Source organism: Melopsittacus undulatus, chromosome 7 (genome assembly GCF_012275295.1).
Source record: "Melopsittacus undulatus isolate bMelUnd1 chromosome 7, bMelUnd1.mat.Z, whole genome shotgun sequence".
Classification (NCBI taxonomy): domain Eukaryota; kingdom Metazoa; phylum Chordata; class Aves; order Psittaciformes; family Psittaculidae; genus Melopsittacus; species Melopsittacus undulatus.
In genome coordinates this window covers 498239-518582 of record NC_047533.1, presented here as the reverse complement: position 1 = coordinate 518582, position 20344 = coordinate 498239, and positions in this window count along the sequence as shown.

Genomic DNA, 20344 nt, shown 5'->3' with positions numbered 1-20344 from the left:
GGGGGTTGTGCATGGACAGAGGGGAACGGGAACGGTTACGGACAAGGGACACGAGGGAACGGGAACGGACAAGGTGGAACGGGTACGGGATGTGTGCATGGACACGGGGAGACTGTGTAAGGACACGGGGGAAACGGAGCGGGCACTGGGAACCGTGTGGAAACACAGGGAACCGTGCGGGGACACGGGGTAACGTTCATGGACACGGGGTAACGTTGATGGACACGGGGTAACGTTGATGGACACGGGGTAACGCTGATGGACACGGGGTAACGTTCATGGGCACGGGGTAACGTTCATGGACACGGGGTAACGTTCATGGACACGGGAGCGACTGTGCAGGGAACTGTGGAGCTGTTCATGGACAGGGAGGAGACACGGGAAAACACGTGGGGATTGTGCAGGGATACGGGGAAAGATGCGTGGACGAGAGGCGAAAGTCCACGGACACGGTGTAAGTGTGCACAGACACAGTGTAAGTGTGCACAGACACAGTGTAAGTGTGCACGGACACAGTCTAAGGGTGCACAGACAGTGTAAATGTGCACGGACACGGTGTAGCTGTGCACGGACACGGTGTAAGTGTGCATAGACACAGTATACGTGTGTACAGACACAGTGTAGCTGTGCACAGACACAGTGTAAGTGTGCACAGACACAGGGTAGTTGTGCACAGACACAATGTAGCTGTGCACAGACACGGTGTAAGTGTGCACGGACACGGTGTAAGTGTGCACAGACACAGTGTAGCTATGCACGGACACGGTGTAAGTGTGCACGGACACGGTGTAAGTGTGCAGACACGGTATAGGTGTGCACAGACGGAGTGTAAGTGTACACAGACACGGTGTAGCTGTGCACAGACACGGTGTTAGTGTACACGGACACAGTGTAAGTGTGCACGGACACAGTGTAAGTGTGCACAGACACGGTATAGGTGTGCACAGACACAGTGTAAGTGTGCACGGCTCCGATATAAGTGTACTCGAACACACGGACACGGTGTTAAGTGTGCACAGACACAGTGTAGCTGTGCACAGACACGGTGTAAGTGTGCAGACACGGTATAGGTGTGCACAGACACAGTGTAAGTGTGCACAGACACAGTGTAGCTGTGCACGGACACAGTGTAGCTGTGCACGGACACGGTGTAAGTGTGCACGGCTCCGATATAAGTGTACTCGAACACACGGACACGGGGCACCCGCCTGTGAGCTCCGTGTAACAGCGCACGGCTCCCTTCCTGTGGGGTGTTTGCTGGGGGGGGCGTGGGGGTGTCTTTGTTTGTTTGCTTTATTAACTGATTGATTAATTAATTGATTGTTTGCTTTAAAGCACCCAGAGGAGCTGCACCCACAGCGTGTCCGGTTTCCCGTTACAGCCATGCACGGACACCCCATAACGGTGCACGGACACGAGTGAGTGTGCACCGGCACCTTGTAACAGTGCACGGACACCCCATAACAGTGCACGGACACGAGTGAGTGTGCATGGACACCCTATAACAGTGCACGGACATCCTATGACGGTGCATGAACACGGGTGAGTGTGCATGGACACCCCATAACGGTGCACGAACACCCCATAACGGTGCACGGACACCCTATAACGGTGCACGGACACACCCCATAATAGTGCACAAACACCCCATAACGGTGCACGAACACCCCATAACGGTGCACGGACACACCCCATAGTAGTGCACAAACACCCCATAACGGTGCACGAACACCCGATAACGGTGCACGGACACACATGGCTGTGCACGGACACCCCATAACGGTACACAGACACACACGGTTGTGCGCGGACACCCCATAGCGGCGCACGGACACACATGGCTGTGCACGGACACGAGTGAGTGTGCACGAACACCCCATAACAGTGCACAAACACCCCATAACAGTGCACAAACACCCCATAACAGTGCACGAACACCCCATAACGGCGCACGGACACACACGGTTGTGCACGTACACCAGCGATGGACCGGTGCAGGACAGGAGGACACCGGGCGGCTTCGACGCCTCCACCGGAGTCCCCCCCGATGGTGGGGGTCCCCCGGCGCCCCCCTCGTTCCATGCCCTCCTGGGGGTACCCACCCCTTCGTGTCCCCCCCATCCCGGCTCCCATAGCGCTGATTTCGTTATCGGAACCGGGGACCCCGGGGGAGCCCCGGGAGCGGGGGGCGCTGTGGACACCCCAAGGTGGGGACACCCCAAAGTGGGGACACCCCCCGGGGCCGCAGGCACCCGCAGACCCCACGGGGACCCCCCCGCCCTGGGTACGTTGCCAATGCCCGGCCCCGAAGGGATCAAACGGAATCGAAGGGACCCAAAGGGAATCAAACGAAATCGGTGCGGGTCGGTACCGCAGCATCCCCCGGCACCGCTGCTGCGGTACCCGGCACCGGAGGAACCCCCCGGCACCGCGGATCCCGGTCCAGATCCCCCCCCGGAGCCGCTTCTTGCCCCGGGGCTCCGCACCCCAAACGGGTTGGTGGCGGTGGAACCATCCCAATGCGGGGAGCGGTGGGGACGGAGCCTCCACATCCTTTACCCCCCCCCACCGGGACACCGGTCCCAGGATCCCGTCCTCCAGCATCCCGGTTGCTGGTATCCCACATCCCACCCGTCTCTGGGATCCCCCATCCCACCCGTCTCTGGTATCCCCCATCCCACCCGTCTTTGGGATCCCCCATCCCACCCGTCTCTGGTATCCCCCATCCCACCCGGCTCTGGGATCCCCCATCGCCCCCATCTCTGGTATCTCACATCCCACCCGTCTCTGGTATCCCCCATCCCATCCGTCTTTGGGATCCCCCATCCCACCCGTCTCTGGTATCCCACATCCCACCCGTCTCTGATATCCCCCATCCCACCCGTCTCTGGTACCCCGGCTCCCGGTAATGTCACACATATCCCCCCCATTCCGGGTCCCTGTGGTCCCCTGGACCGCACGGCACAGGATGGACCCTAAAACGTGGTTTAGGGGTGGGGGTGTCCCCCAGCACCCCCAGCTTCATCACACCGGGTTATCGGTGCCTCAGTTTACCCTATGAGGGGTGCACAGGACTCGGGGGGCGGGGGGGTGTTGGTGCAGACTCAGCCCCCCCGATTTCACTACTGGGGACCTTGGCACGGCCGGTGCCACCCCACAGCCAAGGCTGGGGGGACACGGGTGTCCCCAGCCCAGTGTCCTCACTGGAAGCATCCACAGCAGAGCCCAGATCAGGGAGGGATGTGGAGCCACGAGCTGGGATGAGCCAGAGGGCACTGGGATGGCATCCAACAGGGAAGGGGAGGAGGTCCCCCCATTCACTGTGTCCCCCCCATTCACTGTGTCCCCCCCATTCACTGTGTCCCCCCATTGTATTCCCCCCATCCAGTGCTTCCCAGGGTGTGGAATCAGCTCCCAAGCCCTGGGCACCCATCACTTCTCACACAGGCGATTCCAGTTAATGGGCATCAAATTAACATCACTGGGAGCCTTGTCACACCTCCTGCATGGGGTGGGAGCTCTTGTGATGGCTCTGGCTGAGCTGATGCTCCCAGCAGACAAGGGGGGGCACAAAGGACCCCCATAAACCTCTGCAGGGGGATCCTGATGGTGCATAGGCAGCTGTGGGGCTCTGCAATGGGGCTGGGGATGCTCCAGCAGCCTCCATGGGGCAGACCCCCCCCCAGGACCTCATTCGTGGGGGTCTCGGCACATGGGGGTTTGGTGTGGGTGAAGGGGGCTGCAGAGTGATGGGATGGAGGGGGTGGCCCTGACTGCGGATGATGCCCGGCTGGAATGGGGTGTTTGGGATGAGGGTCAGTTCCTGGGGAGCACAAAGTGCTGCCCCACACCTCCCACCCTCCCAGCCCCCCTTATCCCCCCCCCCCCCCGAGCTGACATTCAGAGCCGATCCCATCACAGAGCCCGAGGCCTGAGGCTGCGGTGACGGCCGCATCTGCACAGGGACATCGCACCCAGCTCATCTCCTGACCCCAGAGCCTGCAGAGCATCACCGAGAGCCATCAGCATCGCTGCTGTGACAGCTCTGCCCGTGTGGGGTGAGGGCACTGAGCCCTTCCTGCCCCGATCCCACCATTCCCGCACGGCAAAGCTGATTGATCCAAAGGGAAATGCCCAGCGCTCCTCCTGCCCTGTGGCAAAGCCTTGGCCTCCGGTTCACCTCCTGACCTGCCCTTCCTCCCCTCCTCTGCCTCCCACCCATGTGACGGGAGGATTTGGCTTAGTGTGTGCGGCTGCAGACGGGGCTCAGAGGGACGGAGGTAATCGCTGCTGCAGCGCAGCCCTGCGGGTGGATTAAGGTGCGGGTGCATCCCGCTCCTGTCCCTGCTGCTGCCCCCACAGCTCCAACCCCATCCATGTGGGGCACGGGGGTGGTTCCATGGGATCCCAGCCTGGTTTGGGATGAAGGGAGCTTAAAGCTCCTCCATTCCCAACCCCTTCTACTGGAGCAGCTGCTCCAAGCCCTGTGTCCAACCTGGCCTTGAGCACTGCCAGGGATGGGGCAGCCACAGCTTCAACCCATTCCCATGTCCCACCACCCTCATAGGGAGGAACTTCCTTGTATCCCATCCAGCTCTTCCCTCTCCCAGCTGGAAGCCCAAGCTCCTCATCCCATCCCTGCATCCCTTGTCCCAAGCTCCTCATCCCATCCCTGCATCCCTTGTCCCAAGCTCCTCATCCCATCCCTGCATCCCTTGTCCCAAGCCCCTCTCCAGCTTTCCTGCAGCCCCTTTAGGCACTGGAGCTGCTCTGGGGTCTCCCCTTCAGGAGCCTTCTCTTGTCCAGGCTGCCCCAGCCCAGCTCTCTCAGCCTGGCTCCAGAGCAGGGATGCTCCAGCCCTCGCAGCAGCTCCATGGCCTCAATCCATCAGCTCCAGGTCCCTCTTGTGCTGTTTCTTTGCATGCCCAGAGCAATCCCTCAGCTCCCTCAGTGTTCCTGCTCTTCCCCATCCTGCCCAGAGCCCTCATTCCAGGTCTGATGCAGGTTCTGTATCCAATGGAACCATCCCCTCCCTCTGTCCCAGCCCAGTCTGCACCAGTTGCGCTGCTGGGAAGAGCCAGCATCTGTCATAGGAAACCATCAGCAGCTCACAGGGCCCAACGTGTGTGCTCCAGCTGCCAACATCTGCCTGTCCCCCCCAGCACAGTGAGAGCAGGCACCAGCTGGAGCAGCCACCATGGGGGGGTCAGGCAGGACCCATCAGCTCCGGGGTGAGGGGATGCAGGAGACAGGGAACTGATGCACATGGGGCCAGGGGTGAGGGGATGCAGGAGACAGGGAACTGATGCACATGGGGCCAGGGCTGAGGAGGAGGAGGAGGGTGAGGGTGGGATGAGGCTGTGCCATGGAGGGGCCTTGGAAAGGTGATTTCCAGCCGCAGGGATGGACCTGCCCGGGTCAGCTCAGCTCCATGAGCTCCTCTCTCTGGTTTAACCTCGCTGCTGTCAGATGGGAGCTCAGTGAGGATGTAGTGACTGCTGCAATGGGATAAGGATGCCTCTTGTCACCCTTCCTGTCACCCATGGGCTCAGCGCTGCTCCCATCCCACCCCATCCATCCTGCCCTATCCCATCCCACCCATCCCAGCCTGTCCCATCTTATCCCATCCCACCAGACACAGCACAGGACCTTGCTGGGTGCTCAGGGGAGTGCACCCATGGGTCACTCTATGGATAACACCCCCAAGCTGGTATCTCCATCTCCCAGTGCCCCTGGCTGGTGGGAGCTGATGTTCCACACCTGGAGGTACCTGCTGCAGGAATTGCTTATGGAAAGCTTGTGCCAGATGCTTCCAAAGGCTGCTCTGGAGCCAGGGACCTGGCGCTGCATCCCCAGTCAACCACCACATCCCTGGTCACCCACCACATCCCTGGTCACCCATCACATCCCTGGTCACCCACCACATCCCAGTCACCCATCACATCCCCGGTCACCCATCACATCCCAGTCAACCACCGCATCCCTGGTCACCCATCACATCCCCGGTCACCCACCACATCCCCGGTCACCCACCACATCCCAGTAACCCATCACATCCCTGGTCACCCAACACATCCCTGGTCACCCATCACATCCCAGTAACCCATCACATCCCTGGTCACCCAACACATCCCTGGTCACCCAACACATCCCTGGTCACCCATCACATCCCAGTCACCCATCACATCCCTGGTCAACCACCGCATCCCTGGGCACCCATCACATCCCAGTCACCCACCACATCCCTGGTCACCCATCACATCCCTGGTCACCCACCACATCCCTGGTCACCCATCACATCCCTGGTCACCCATCACATCCCAGTCACCCATCACGTCCCCAGTCGCCCATCACATCCCTGGTCACCCACCACATCCCAGGTCACCCATCACATCCCTGGTCACCCATCACATCCCTGGTCACCCATCACATCCCTGGTCACCCATCACATCCCTGGTCACCCACCACATCCCTGGTCACCCATCACATCCCTGGTCACCCATCACATCCCTGGTCACCCATCACATCCCTGGTCACCCATCACATTCCAGTCACCCACCACATCCCTGGTCACCCATCACATCCCTGGTCACCCACCACATCCCCGGTCATCCATCACATCCCCAGTCACCCCCAGGGTCCCCAGCATCATCCTCCACACCCAGTACAGAGCCTCCAGTCTGGACCAGTCCCACGGACACCCCACACCAGTTCTGCTGCCCCCCCGCTCCCATTGCCCCCATCACTTCCATGGCTCGGGGGTGGTTTTGGCTGCCTGGATGCTGGGATCACCCCGAGGCCGTCACCATCCCCAGCACTGCCAACAGCACCGGGTGCTGCGGCACAGACCGGGTGGATAACGGGCATTAAGCACTACGTGACCGCCGTGTCTCCCCCCCCTGCTTGCGGAGCCCGGTCCTGTGCGGCGGCGGCCGAAGGGTGACCTCTGCTGGCGGCGGAGCCAAGCTCCGGCTGCAGGGACAGGGCTGCTCCTCATCCTCATCCTCGTCCTCATCCTCATCCTCGTCCTCATCCTCGTCCTCATCCTCGTCCTCTTCCTCATCCTCATCCTGGTCCTCATCCTCGTCCTCGTCCTCATCCTCATCCTCATCCTCATCCTCATCCTCGTCCTCATCCTCATCCTTATACTCATCCTCGTCCTCATCCTCATCCTCATCCTCATCCTTATACTCATCCTTACACTCATCCTCGTCCTCATCCTCATCCTTGCACTGGGCACCAGGGGCGCCTTGGCCTGGGGACAAGGGGCTCAGCAGGAAAGTGGGGTGCAGTGACCATGGGCTGCCCCCGAGCGCAGGGTGAATCCTGGAACCATGGAATGGGTTGGGATGAAGGGACCTTAAATCCCATCCAGCTCCAACCCCTTCCACTGGAGCAGCTGCTCCAACCCCTGTGTCCAACCTGGCCTTGAGCACTGCCAGGGATGGGGCAGCCACAGCTTCAACCCATTCCCATGTCCCACTGCTCTCATAGGGAAGAACTTCCTTGTATCCCATCCAGCTCTTCCCTCTCCCAGCTGGAAGCCCAAGCTCCTCATCCCATCCCTGCATCCCTTGTCCCAAGCTCCTCATCCCATCCCTGCATCCCTTGTCCCAAGCTCCTCATCCCATCCCTGCATCCCTTGTCCCAAGCTCCTCATCCCATCCCTGCATCCCTTGTCCCAAGCCCCTCTCCAGCTTTCCTGCAGCCCCTTTAGGCACTGGAGCTGCTCTCAGGTCTCCCCTTCAGGAGCCTTCTCTTGTCCAGGCTGCCCCAGCCCAGCTCTCTCAGCCTGGCTCCAGAGCTCAAACCCATCACATCCCCAGCACCCTGATCCCAAACCATTGCTCCCCAGTGGCCACAGACCAGCTAGGGATGGGGGGCAGCGGGAGAGGGATCACACACAGGGGTGAACCAGCCCCGTTCCTCTGCCCCTTTCCCAGCACAGCAGTGACCCCTTTCCTACCTCATCCCATCCCACTCCAGCTGCGCCTCGCTCCGGGTTTTATTCCAAGGCAGAGGAATAACACATGGGAGCAGCAACACCGGGGGGGGGATACACACATACACACACACACAGGAGGGTGCTGGGGATGGAGAGGACCCCACAGGCTCGAAGCACAAACACTGCCTGGTGCCAAAGCGATGTCCATGGTGAAGGATGCGGGGTCGGGATGATGGGATTAGGGATGGAGACGGTGCTGGGATGCTCCAGAGCCAGTCCGGGGCTGTGCCCTTCCAGTCCCAGCGGCTACGCTTGCTCCTGGGGTAAAGAGCCCCCAGGTCATGCAGCTCCATCCACCTGGGAATGGGTTGGGATGCATTGGGAATGCTCCATCCGTGCTGGAGCCCAAGGAGCATCCCCATAAGGATCAGCTCTGAAGCAGCTCTGGGATGAGTTGTAAGGGGTCCCTATGGGGTTCTGCTCCTGCTGCCCTTTCCCTGGTTCCATGGACACATCCCCATGGACACATCCCCATGGACACATCCCCATGGACACATCCCCATGGACACCCTGGGGGGTTGCTCAGGGCTGGGTGTCCTCAGAGCAGGTCCCTAACCTGCCCCTGCTCCCGTTGGGTTCTCAGCTCAAAGGTGTCCTCAGCACAAGACCAGCCCCAGAACTTCCTTATCCTGGAAGGGAGGGAAGAACTTTCCAGCCCTGAGCATCCCCATGGACCAGCTCAGCCCGGGGTCCCTGTTCCCCCATCCCACTCCATCCCATCCCAGCCCCCTCCATCCCATCCCACCCCATCCCACTCCATCCCACTCCATCCCATCCCACCCCATCCCACACCATTCCATCCCACCCCATCCCATCCCACCCCACCCCATCCCACTCCATCCCACCCCATCCCATCCCACCCCATCCCACTCCATCCCACCCCATCCCATCCCACCCCATGCAGGGACATTACCTGGGCCACATCCTCACAGCCAGCAGTGCCAGGGCAGCCACACAGATCAGAGCCAGGGGCAGCCCAGAGAGGACGGTGAAGGGCAGGAGGTAGCTGTGGGCAGGGGGGAGCCAGGGCAGAGCCCTCCAGCTATGGGGCTGCCACCTCGGGGGGGGACCCCTCCATGGGTCCCATCCCCACTCATATCACCACAGGGTCTCATCCCCATAGCAGAGCCTCCTATGGGTCCCATCCCCATTCACAGTCCCTTGTGGATCCCATCCCCATTCACAGCACCCTGAGGGTCCCATCCCCACTCACATAACCCTGGAGTCTCATCCCCATAACAGAGCCTCCTATGGGTCCCATCCCCATTCACAGCCCCTTGTAGATCCCATCCCCACTCACAGCACCCTGAGGGTCCAATTCCCACTCACAACACCCTACGGATTCCATCCCCACTCACACCCCCCCTATAGATCCCATCCCCACTCACACCCCCCTACAGATCCCATCCCCACTCACACCCCCTATGGATCCCACCCCCACTCATATCACCCTGCAGTCTCATCCCCATAGCAGAGCACTCTATGGTCTCTTTGCCATACACTGCACCAGACCCAGGTGCCCATTGCGGTTCATCAGGAGGGTGCTGATGGACATGGCCCGAGGTGGGTCTAGGGGGGGATATGGGGCTGGGGGTGACCCCAATGCGTCCCCCCCCCCCCGGGATGCAGTGGTCACAGCAGGGGATGGTCACCCCCAGCCCTGCGCTCCCATTCCAACCGCTGGATCAGAGCATGTGGGCTCCATATCCGGCTTCAGAGGGGTACCGGGAACCCCAACATCCCCTTCCCAGGTCCCCCAAGGAGGTGAACTGTGGCTCTCGGGGGGCATCTACAACCACAAGGACGCTGTTTGCCCCCTCCCCAAGCGACAAACGGGGTTCGGGGGGGGTTGGATGCGGTGGGGAGGACAAGGGAGGGATGTGATGCTCGGGACCACCCTTGGACCCCCCCCCCGGTGCTTCCATTCACGTCCCTATCGCGACATGTCACCAGATGGCGACAGAGACCGCGGCCCCGACGGCTCCATCCCCGCTCCCCATCCCGAGCCCCTCACTCACAGAGCACCCGGAGGGCAGCGGGGGGGGAGCGGAATGGGCTGTGGGGACCAGGGGGTGCCCAGTCCCATAGCCAGCAGCATCTCCCTGTCCTTCCACCAGCCCCACGTTATCCTGACCCCTTGGATGCTCTGCTTGCCCCATGGCAACGTCTATTTGGGCTGTATCCCTTTGACACCCACAGCATCCCCTATGCTTGGTCCTTACCTCTCAATGCCCACACCACCCTCTTATTTGGGCCATACCCCTAAATCCCACACCACCTTCTTATAAGGGTTACATCCCTCCATGCCCACAATGATCCACTTGGGGGTCCCCAGCCTCTTGCCCCCTGCCCAACCCATGGCAAAGCCGGACTCACCCATGGGTGCTGCCGATGGGGCTGCGTGCCCAGCACTCGTATTCACCCTCATCCTCCGTGCAGAGGAGGATGACTACGGTCCCCTCATTGCTCTCCACAAAGGCCTTCATCTGGGGGGGGTCTGTGGAAGGAAAGAGGAGCAGATGTAGATAAGCAGCATCTCAGAGAGCTGGAGCATCCCCAGTGCTGGGCTGGGAGCTGGGGATGCTCCACTGCTTGCAATGCAGCATCCACGGCCCCATAGCAAACCTGACACTCAGATCTCAGGCAGGAGAATGGAACTGGAGGACCTTTAAGGTCCCTTCCAACACATGATTCCATGATTCCATGCTGTGGGGCTGCACAGCCAGGTCTGCTCACCAGGGGTCTAACCCAGCTAAGCCAAGCCTACAAGCCTCCCACCCCCCCACACCACATCCCAATGAGGGTTCCCAGCCAAGAGCACCCACCAATGGACACCCCACACCCCCAAGTGGGTGCTGGGTACCCCATCCATGGCATGAAGCTCACAGAGGATGCTGAGGGTGATGGGTGCAGAGCTGTGGGTCCGTGCTGAGGTCTGCAGGCTGCAGTGGTAGGAGGCAGCACCGGTGACAGTGATGATGGGGATGGAGAGAACCACCGCTGACCCACACCTGGTTCTTGTACCAGGTGTAGCACAACACTTGTACATCACCGCTCACCACCACACAGGTCAGGTTGACAGCAACACCTTCCCGGACCTCCACGGAGGGGGAGATCCAGACCCTGGTGCTGCAATAGGAGGGGAAGGAGGTGATGCTGGGGGTGGGATGGAGGTGATGGAGCCAGTGGGGTGGTTGGTGGGAGAACTGGGGCTGGGGCTCTGGCACAGGGTGCCCAGAGAAGCTGTGGCTGCCCCATCCCTGGCAGTGCTCAAGGCCAGGTTGGACACAGGGGCTTGGAGCAGCTGCTCCAGTGGAAGGGGTTGGGGCTGGATGGGATTTAAGGTCCCTTCATCCCAATCCCTTCCATGGTTCCACAGTGACACAAGCTACAGACCCAATGCAATAACCCTGTACATACACAGCACCTCCAGTGCCACACTGGTGGAGCTGCTGCTGTTGGTGGTGGTGGCTCTGCACTGGTAGAGCCCCACATCCGTGCTGGCCATGTGCTGCAGCACCAGGGATGGAGCCGGGCCCTGGGTGAGCTGCTGCCCGTTATGGTACCAGGTGAAGATGGGCATTGCCATGGAGCCGGTGCTGAGCTGGCACAGCAGGTTGGCAGCATCACCCTCCAGTATGGATGTGGATGGAGCCACAATGATGCTGGCACCTGCGGGTAGGGCATAGGGGCAGTGTTAGGGTGGAGAACCCCTCCTGAGGCTGCTCAACCATCAAAGGGACTGGGGGGATGCTCCAGAGGATACCAAATGCATCCTTAATGCCATGAGGAACAGCTCTGAGCTGGTGGTAGTGGGTACCAGCCACCCAGACCTCACCAGTATAGGGTAAGAACTCCTCTCAGCATCCTCATCACAGGGGTCAGCAGAGAATTCCCACCAGGAGCTGGATCCCTCACTATGGCCATGTGGGACCCCTCAACCCCACCAGGAGAAGCCATAAGAGCCCCATCTGTTACCAGCCTCCCTTTTGTGCATGGAGCTCCCTAAAGACAGATGCTCTTTGATGCATGGTTCCAATGGGCACGTCCCCATTTCTGCTCCACCATCACCATGAGCTTGTTGCCTTCTCCGGCATTCCCTTCCCACCCTTCCCATTCCAAGGCACCACATATGGAGCTGGGATCCATCCTGCCCCTTCTGGCATTACCCTCTGTATTCCCAACCCAACACACGTAGGTCCCTCATCCTCCAGTACCACATCCTGGATCTCCACCTTGAGGCTGTTGTAGGATGCGGTGCCCGGACCCTGGCGCTATGGGGCAGCCCCACATGCAGGCGATCACCTCCTCTCCTCTCCATAAGGTCAGGTTGGCCACAGTCAGGGGGACTGTGGGGTTAAAACACCGCTGCTGAGAACAGGATGGATCCCTGAGGATGGGAGAAGCCCAAGATCCCAATGGATCGCTGCTTTCCAAGCAGCTCTCGGGCACCCCATGGCCCTCCAGTGCCAGGATCCCAGGACATTCCAAGGCTCCATGGGATGCTCTGAATGCTTGGGAATGTGGGGATTCTCCTCCCCAAAACCCGGATTCAGCTCCACATGGGAATTCTCCACACGTTTGTCTCCAAGAGCTCCTTGGCCATGCTCAGGTGGAGACCCCGGAGTGGGAGCAGCAGAGCCCCCAGCCCCATAACCCCATTGTTGGAAGCAGAGCCCCAGGACCCACAGCATCCTGCAAGGGGCACAGCGCTCCCAGCCCTGCTCCATGGGGTTACCGGTTGTGTGTGCCGGTGTGTGTGGGTACGGCTCGTGTCCGTCTGTCCTCTCCAGCGCTGTTGGAGCCGGATCCCGATGGAGCTGTGGGAGGCAGTTCCCAGCCCCAGGAATGCGGGCTGGGCACATACCACAGCGCTCAGGAGCTGCCCGAGGGCATCCCAGGAATCCGATGGGGAGGGAGAGGAAAACATCCCTGGGAGAGGGGCCATAAATCAGGGATGTGCCAGGGGCGTCCCCAGTGCCCCACAGAGGGAATGGGGGGGGGGGATCCCTGCTCCCCCCATGCTAAAGCTCCTGGGTTCTCTGGGATGGATGCTACTGGAACTGCAGGAAGGGGGTGTGAGGAGGGGGCTCAATCCCCCCCATCACTGCTGGGACATGGGGGTCACTGTGTCCCCCATCCCCATCACTGCTGGGACATTGGGGTCACTGTGTCCCCCCCATCCCCATCACTGCTGGGACACTGGGGTCACTGTGTCCCCTCCATCCCCATCACTGCTGGGACATTGGGGTCACTGTGTCCCCTCCATCCCCATCACTGCTGGGACATTGGGGTCACTGTGTCCCCTCCATCCCCATCACTGTTGGGACATGGGGATCACTGTGTCCCCCATCCCCATCACTGTTGGGACACTGGGTTAGTTAGGGATGGGATGGGATGGGATAGGTTAGGGTAGGATAGGATGGGGTAGAATGGGATGTGATAGAACAGAATAAGATAGGATGGAATGGGACACAATAGGATGGGATGGGAGTATGATATGGAGTAGAATGAGATAGGATAGGATGGATAGGATAGGATAGGATAGGATAGGATAGGATAGGATAGGATAGGATAGGATAGGATAGGACGGGACAGAACAGGATAGGATGGGGTGGGATGGGACGGGACAGGAGAGGATAGAATAGGGACACATGATGGGACATGATAGGATGGGATGGGATGGGATTGGGATGGGGATGGGATGGGGGTGGGAAGGGACAGGACTGGACAGGATCGGGACACGTGATGGAACATGATAGGATGGGATGGGAAGGGATGGGGATGGGATGGGACGGGACAGGACAGGACGGGATTGGGACACATGATGGGACATAATAGGATGGGATGGGATAGGAAGGGATAGGACAGGATCAGGATGGGATGAGGATGGGATGGGATGGGGATGGGAAGGATGGGATGGGACAGGACAGGACAGGACAGGACAGGATCGGGACACGTGATGGGACATGATAGGATGGGATGGGGATGGGATGGGGATGGGGATGGGATGGGAAGGGACAGGATGGGGATGGGACAGGACAGGCAGTGCTGCTGCGGTGCAGTTGTGAGGTCAATGATCCGTGGGGCGCAGGCAGAGGCAGGGGCAGGAGCTGGGGCAGGGGAGCCCCACAGGACAAGGGGAGGCTGCAGTGCCCAACACCCGGATGGAGCCCCAGCACCAAACCTGCACTGGGCCCATAGCAGAGCATCCCCTGCCCCAGTACAGCCAATGGGAGCCCTGGGACCTGCTGCTGCCTCCCCCGGATCCCATTCCCATTGGAATCCCGTCTGCAGGACACAGGGAGCGTCCGAGGGCAAACCCGCTCTACACTGCACCAACCCTGCGAGGCAGGAATGGGATGCTGGGATGTTCCGAGTCACTGATCCCAAATGCTTCATTAGGTCGGGAGCGAGACGGGAGCTTCCGCTGGGAAAAGGCCTTAAATAATTCCTATGACACCGCAAGCATCCGTGTCCAATGGAATGGGATGTGACATGGAAGCGCTCTGGAATGGGATGCGACACGGCAGTGTTCATGGAGCTGGGGAGGGGGGAGCGGCCCCCAGGGCTGGAGAGGGATGCAATGGGCCCCATAGCATCACTGCCACCGCAGCACAGCACTGAGGGTCCTGGCACGACCGGACCCTAAGGCAGCTCACCCTAAACCAATGGGATCCCCTCTTCCCAAGGGGATGAAGACCCCAGATCTGGAGCTGGGACAGCCCCGTCCTGGCTGGAAGTGATGCTCTATGGAATCATGGAACGGGTTGGGTTCAAGGGACCTTATGGGGCAGCCACAGCTCCTCTGGGCACCAGCACCAGTGCCTCAGCACCCTTGCTAACAGCACTTGGTGCATGGGCAGAGCAGGCACCAGGGCAGCTCCCAGAGCATCCTGCTCCGTGTTCCTAAGGACACACTGACCCCATCACCCCACATATTCAGAGGGGCTCTGAGCATCCCAATGGACTTGGGAGCTTCATGCTTAGCAGAGACCTCCCTGGGGCTGGAGCCGGATGAGCTTTAGGGTCACTTCACCCCAAACCATCCCATGGCTCCATGATGCTGACACCATGGGGGAGATGGGGAACCCCCCATCCCCATCCATGCACCATTCCCCCCCGGAGCCCCCTCCATCCCCAGTGCTGGAAGCAGAGCAAGGACACCCCATTGGGAGCTGTGGGCTCAGATCAGGACACAGACACCCCATTGGCCGCTGTCAAAGTGATGTCCCCATCACGGCTCTCTCCTGCATCCCTCGGGGGGTGCGGAGCCCCCAGCGCCCCCCCCCCCCCCCCCCCCCCCCCGCTGCAGATGAGGCCGTTACAGCCCTTTCCCATTTGGCTCATCCCTGTTTCCCTGCTCCTGGATCCCGGAGCTGACACCTGAGCCTTGGGATCCCCCCCCCCGGCTCCCACTGCGCTGATGGATCCGTGTGGGCAGGACCAGGCTGGGGGGGGCCTCGGGATACGGGAGAAGGGGAAAAGCTGTTTCCATCCCAAATCCTCCTTTTCCCTTCGGGGCCGATGGTGATGGGTGCATCCCCCATCCCAACAACCAGATCCCGGTGGTGGCTGTGGGTGCATCCCCCATCCCAGCAGCCGGGGATGGGATCCTGGAGGAATCCCAATCAGCCCCAGTCCCTCCGGCCTCATCCAGCAGAGCTGCTTTAACGGGTGCAGGGGACACAGCAGTGATTTAGGGCCCTGTGCCCGGAGTGGGGCACGTCTGGAGCCGGGAGGGGGGGGGATGCTCCAGCGCAGCCCCGATCCCGGTGCCCCCGCTCCGGGCCCTCTCCAGGTTCCTTCCCGCAGGAAGCGGGGGAGCAGCGCTGGGAGCTCCGCTCGCAGCATTCCTGCCTGGATAATGCGTTCCAGACCATAGAGCGGCTGCTGCCTCCTCCTCCTGCCTGCGGACGGGGCCCGAAGGGGCTGCGGGAGCATGGAGAGGGATGGAGGGATGCAGGGACGGGACAAGGGGAATGGCTTGAACGTGTCCGAGGGGGATGGATGGGATACAGGGAAGTGGGGGGACACTGGAAGGGGTTGGATGGAGAAGCTTTGTCTGCCCCATCCCTGGCAGTGCTCAAGGCCAGGTTGGACACAGGGGCTTGGAGCAGCTGCTCCAGTGGAAGGGGTTGGAGCTGGATGGGATTTAAGGTCCCTTCCAACCCACCCCATTCCATGGATCTATGGGCTGGGATGAGGACCCGGTGTCCGTTCGGGCTGGCAGGACCCCATGGGGTGTGTGTGTGTGCAGGGGAAGGGAAGGGAGAGGCCGGGAAGGAAGCTTGGCATGGCCACAGGCACCGGGATTGGGAGAGGAAGCTCTGGTGAGCACCGCAGGAAGCCAGGGCACGTGTGCACATACGTGTGTCATACATACATGTGTGAGTGCACATACGTGTGTGAGTGCACATACATGTGTGAGTGCACATATGTGTGTCACACATACATGTGTGTGAGGGCACATACGTGTGTGAGTGTGTGTGAGTGCACATATGTGTGTGAGTGCCCATATGTATGTGAGTGCATATACATGTGTGAGTGCACATATGTATGAGAGTGCACACATACGTGTGTGAGTGCACATGTGTGTGAGTGCACATACATGTACAAGTGCACATACATGTGTGAGTGCACATACAAGTGCACATATGTGTGTGTGAGTGCACATACATGTGTGAACGCACATACGTGTGCAGGGTGTGCTTGGCAGGAAGGGTGTCAGCTGTGTACATCTGTGATCATTGTGTGTGCACACATATGTGTGTGTGTGTGTCTCCCCACATCAGTCATGCAGGGGATGCATGGATCATGGCAGCATGGAATGGTTCGGGTGGGAAGGGACCTTAAACCTCACCCAGCTCCAGCCCCTGCCATGGGCATCATGGCTGAACCCTGTCAGTCATGGTGTGAGTCACAGCCCCACATGAGACCCAGCACCCGGAGTCTGGGGTGTCCATAGGGAGGGTGGATGGGATGTTCCCACTCTGGGAATGTTCCCAGTTGGTGGGATGGGATGGGATCAACTGATGGGATGGGATGGGATGGGATCAGTTGATGGGATGGGATGGGAGGGGATCAGTTGATGGGATGGGATGTTGATGGGATGGGATGGGATCAGTTGATGGGATGGGATGGGAGGGGATCAGTTGATGGGATGGGATGGGATGTTGATGGGATGGGATGGGATCCCAGTTGGTGGATGGGATGTTCCCACTCTGGCATCAGCCCCATGCGAGGGTTCATTGGTTGGCATCACACCAGAGCTGCATCAGCTCATCCCCAGCATCACCCCAAGGCACAGGGGGCAGGATGGGGTATGGGGGGATGCAGTGGGTAAGAACCGAACCTCTGCCCCCCCCTGCCCAGCACTGCAGTTTCTATGGGGAAACTGAGGCACAGGCTGTGGTTTGCTGGCATCCTAACCCAAACCATGCTCACAACCATCCCAGGGCTTCCCATCCCTGTGGTTTCCATGGGAAGTGGGATCAGGAGCCACCATCCCAAACCCCTCCTCAATAGGGAACAAGAGCACAGAGGGACCAAAAGCATCCCAAAGGAGCTGTGGGTGCACTGGGAACAGCAGGGAACAGTGGGATAACCAACAATGGATGGGATACTGGGAATTCGGCCGGAGCCATCCCTGCTGTGCTGTGTGGAGGAAGCAACCGGCCCTTCCCAGTGCTCCCAGTGTGCCAGCACCCCTTTCCTATGGGATACATTGGCAGAGAGGTCACAAAGACCTTGGTTGAGTTGTGGCACCTTCCTTCAGTCCTGTTTGTTCCGGTCCCATCCCGGTTTTCCAGCCCTGCACTGGGATGCTTGGGAATGGGAGGTGATGGTGATGAAGGTGATTGCAGATCCCAACACAGGAGGGACCAGTTCCCTGCTCATCCTATGGGATGCTGCCTTTGGAGGGGTAAACTGGGTGAACTGGGCAGGAGGGATTGCTCCATTGGCTGCCCCATTCCCTGCCATGGGAACACTGCTGCCCCATTCCCAGTGATGGGAACACTGCTGCCCCATTCCCAACAATGGGAACACCACTGCCCCATTCCCAACAATGGGAACACCACTGCCCCATTCCCAGCCATGGGAACACCACTGCCCCATTCCCAACAATGGCAACACCGCTGCCCCATTCCCAGCGATGGGAACACCGCTGCCCCATTCCCAACAATGGGAACACCACTGCCCCATTCCCAGCGATGGGAACACCGCTGCCCCATTCCCAACAATGGGAACACCACTGCCCCATTCCCAGCGATGGGAACACTGCTGCCCCATTCCCAACAATGGGAACACCGCTGCCCCATTCCCAACAATGGGAACACCGCTGCCCCATTCACAGCAATGGGAACATCGCTGCCCCATTCCCAACAACGGGAACACCACTGCCCCATTCCCAACAACGGGAACACTGCTGCCCCATCCACACACCATCCCCGCTCCGGTGTTGCCCCCCCTCGGGCTCCGGCTCCGGCTCCGCTCCCGTTTCCGGCCTCACTTCCATGGCTCCTGCCTCAATTCCCGGAAAGCTCTTACCTCATCCTTGTCCCGGAGCCAGGGAAGCAAACACAGGCGGAGCCCCCCCCCCCCCCCCCCCCCCCCGATCCTGCTCTGCTCCAGAAGCTTCCCTGGCTCCAGGGCTGGGGCCTCACAGTGACTGCCCCACACATCGATCCCACCGGTGCTGCCCCAGTACAGACCCAGTACAGACCCAGTACAACCCCAGTACTGCCCCAGCATGGCTCCGGTACATCCCACTAAAGCCCCAGTACAGATCCAGTATAACCGCAGTACAGACCCAATACAACCCCAGTACAGACCCAATACAACCTCAGTACAGACCCAGTACAACCCTGGTACAGACCAAGTACAACCCTAGTACAGACCCAATACAACCCCAGTACTGCCCCAGCACGGCTCTGGTACAGCCCCACTAAAGCCCCAGTACAGATCCAGTATAACCCCAGTACTGCCCCAGTACAACCCCAGTACAGAGACTGGTACAGCCCCACTAAAACCCCAGTACAGGCCCAGATAAAGCCACGGTACTACCACAGTATAACCCCTATACAGCTCCAGTAAAGCCCCAGTCCAGCTCTGTTTAAGTCCCAGTCCAGCTCCCTTAAATCCCCAGTTCAGCCCAGTACAGCCTCAGCACAACCCCAGTACAGTTCCAGTACAGCCCCAGTACAATGGGCACTTGCAGCCCTACCTGTTCTGTCCGGCTGGCCCATGGTGCTGCATGCACACATGTGTGTGTACATGCCATGGTCATGTATGTTCACATGTGTATGTGTGCACACAGAGCTGCTGGGAGCCCCCAGCCCCATCCCTGCTGCCTGTACCTGCCTGCAGTGAGCCCAGTACACATCCAGGCTCTTCCCAGTCCCAAACTGGGATCGGGGACTCAGGACATGGCAAGAGGAGGAAGGAGCAGGTAAGTGTGTGTGCATGGACAGGAGGGATGCAGGGAGCCACGTGTGGGGTCCATAGGTGAGATCCCAGTGATCACCCCACTGATCTCGGTGATTGTCCCAATGGTTTTGGGGATATTGATGATCCCAACAATCTTCATGATGCCAGTCATGTCAGGGATACAAATGATGCTAGTAATCATAATGATCCCAATGATCTCAGTGATCCCAATGGTCTCAAATGATCCCAATGCTCCCAATGACCCCAATGCTCTCAATGATCCCAATGTTCTCAGTGATCCCAATGCTCCCAATGACCCAGCTGATCTTGATGATGCCAATGCCCTCAATGAGCCCAATGCTCTCAATGACCCCAATACTCTCAATGACCCCAATACTCTCAATGATCCCAATGCCCCCAATAACCCCAATGCCCTCAATGACCCAGCTGATCTCAATGATCCCAATGCCCTCAATGACCCAGCTGATCTCAATGATCCCAATGCTCTCAATGACCCAGCTGATCTCAATGATCCCGATGCCCTCAATGACCCAGCTGATCTCAATGATCCCAATGCTCTCAATGACCCCAATGGTCCCAATTACCCCAATGCTCCCAATGATCCCAATACTCCCAATGATCCCAATGCTCCCAATAACCCCAATGCTCTCAATAACCCTAATGCTCCCAATGACCCAGCTGATCTCGATGATCCCAATACTCTCAATGACCCCAATGCCCTCAATGATCCCAATACTCTCAATGACCACAATGACCCCAATGCTCCCAATGACCCCAATGCTCTCTATGACCCCCAGACCCCACCAACCCCATCGATCCAAACGCTCCCATTGCTCTCCCTGTACCTTTGACCCCCCCATGGCAGTTTCCTTCCCGTTCCGGCCCCTT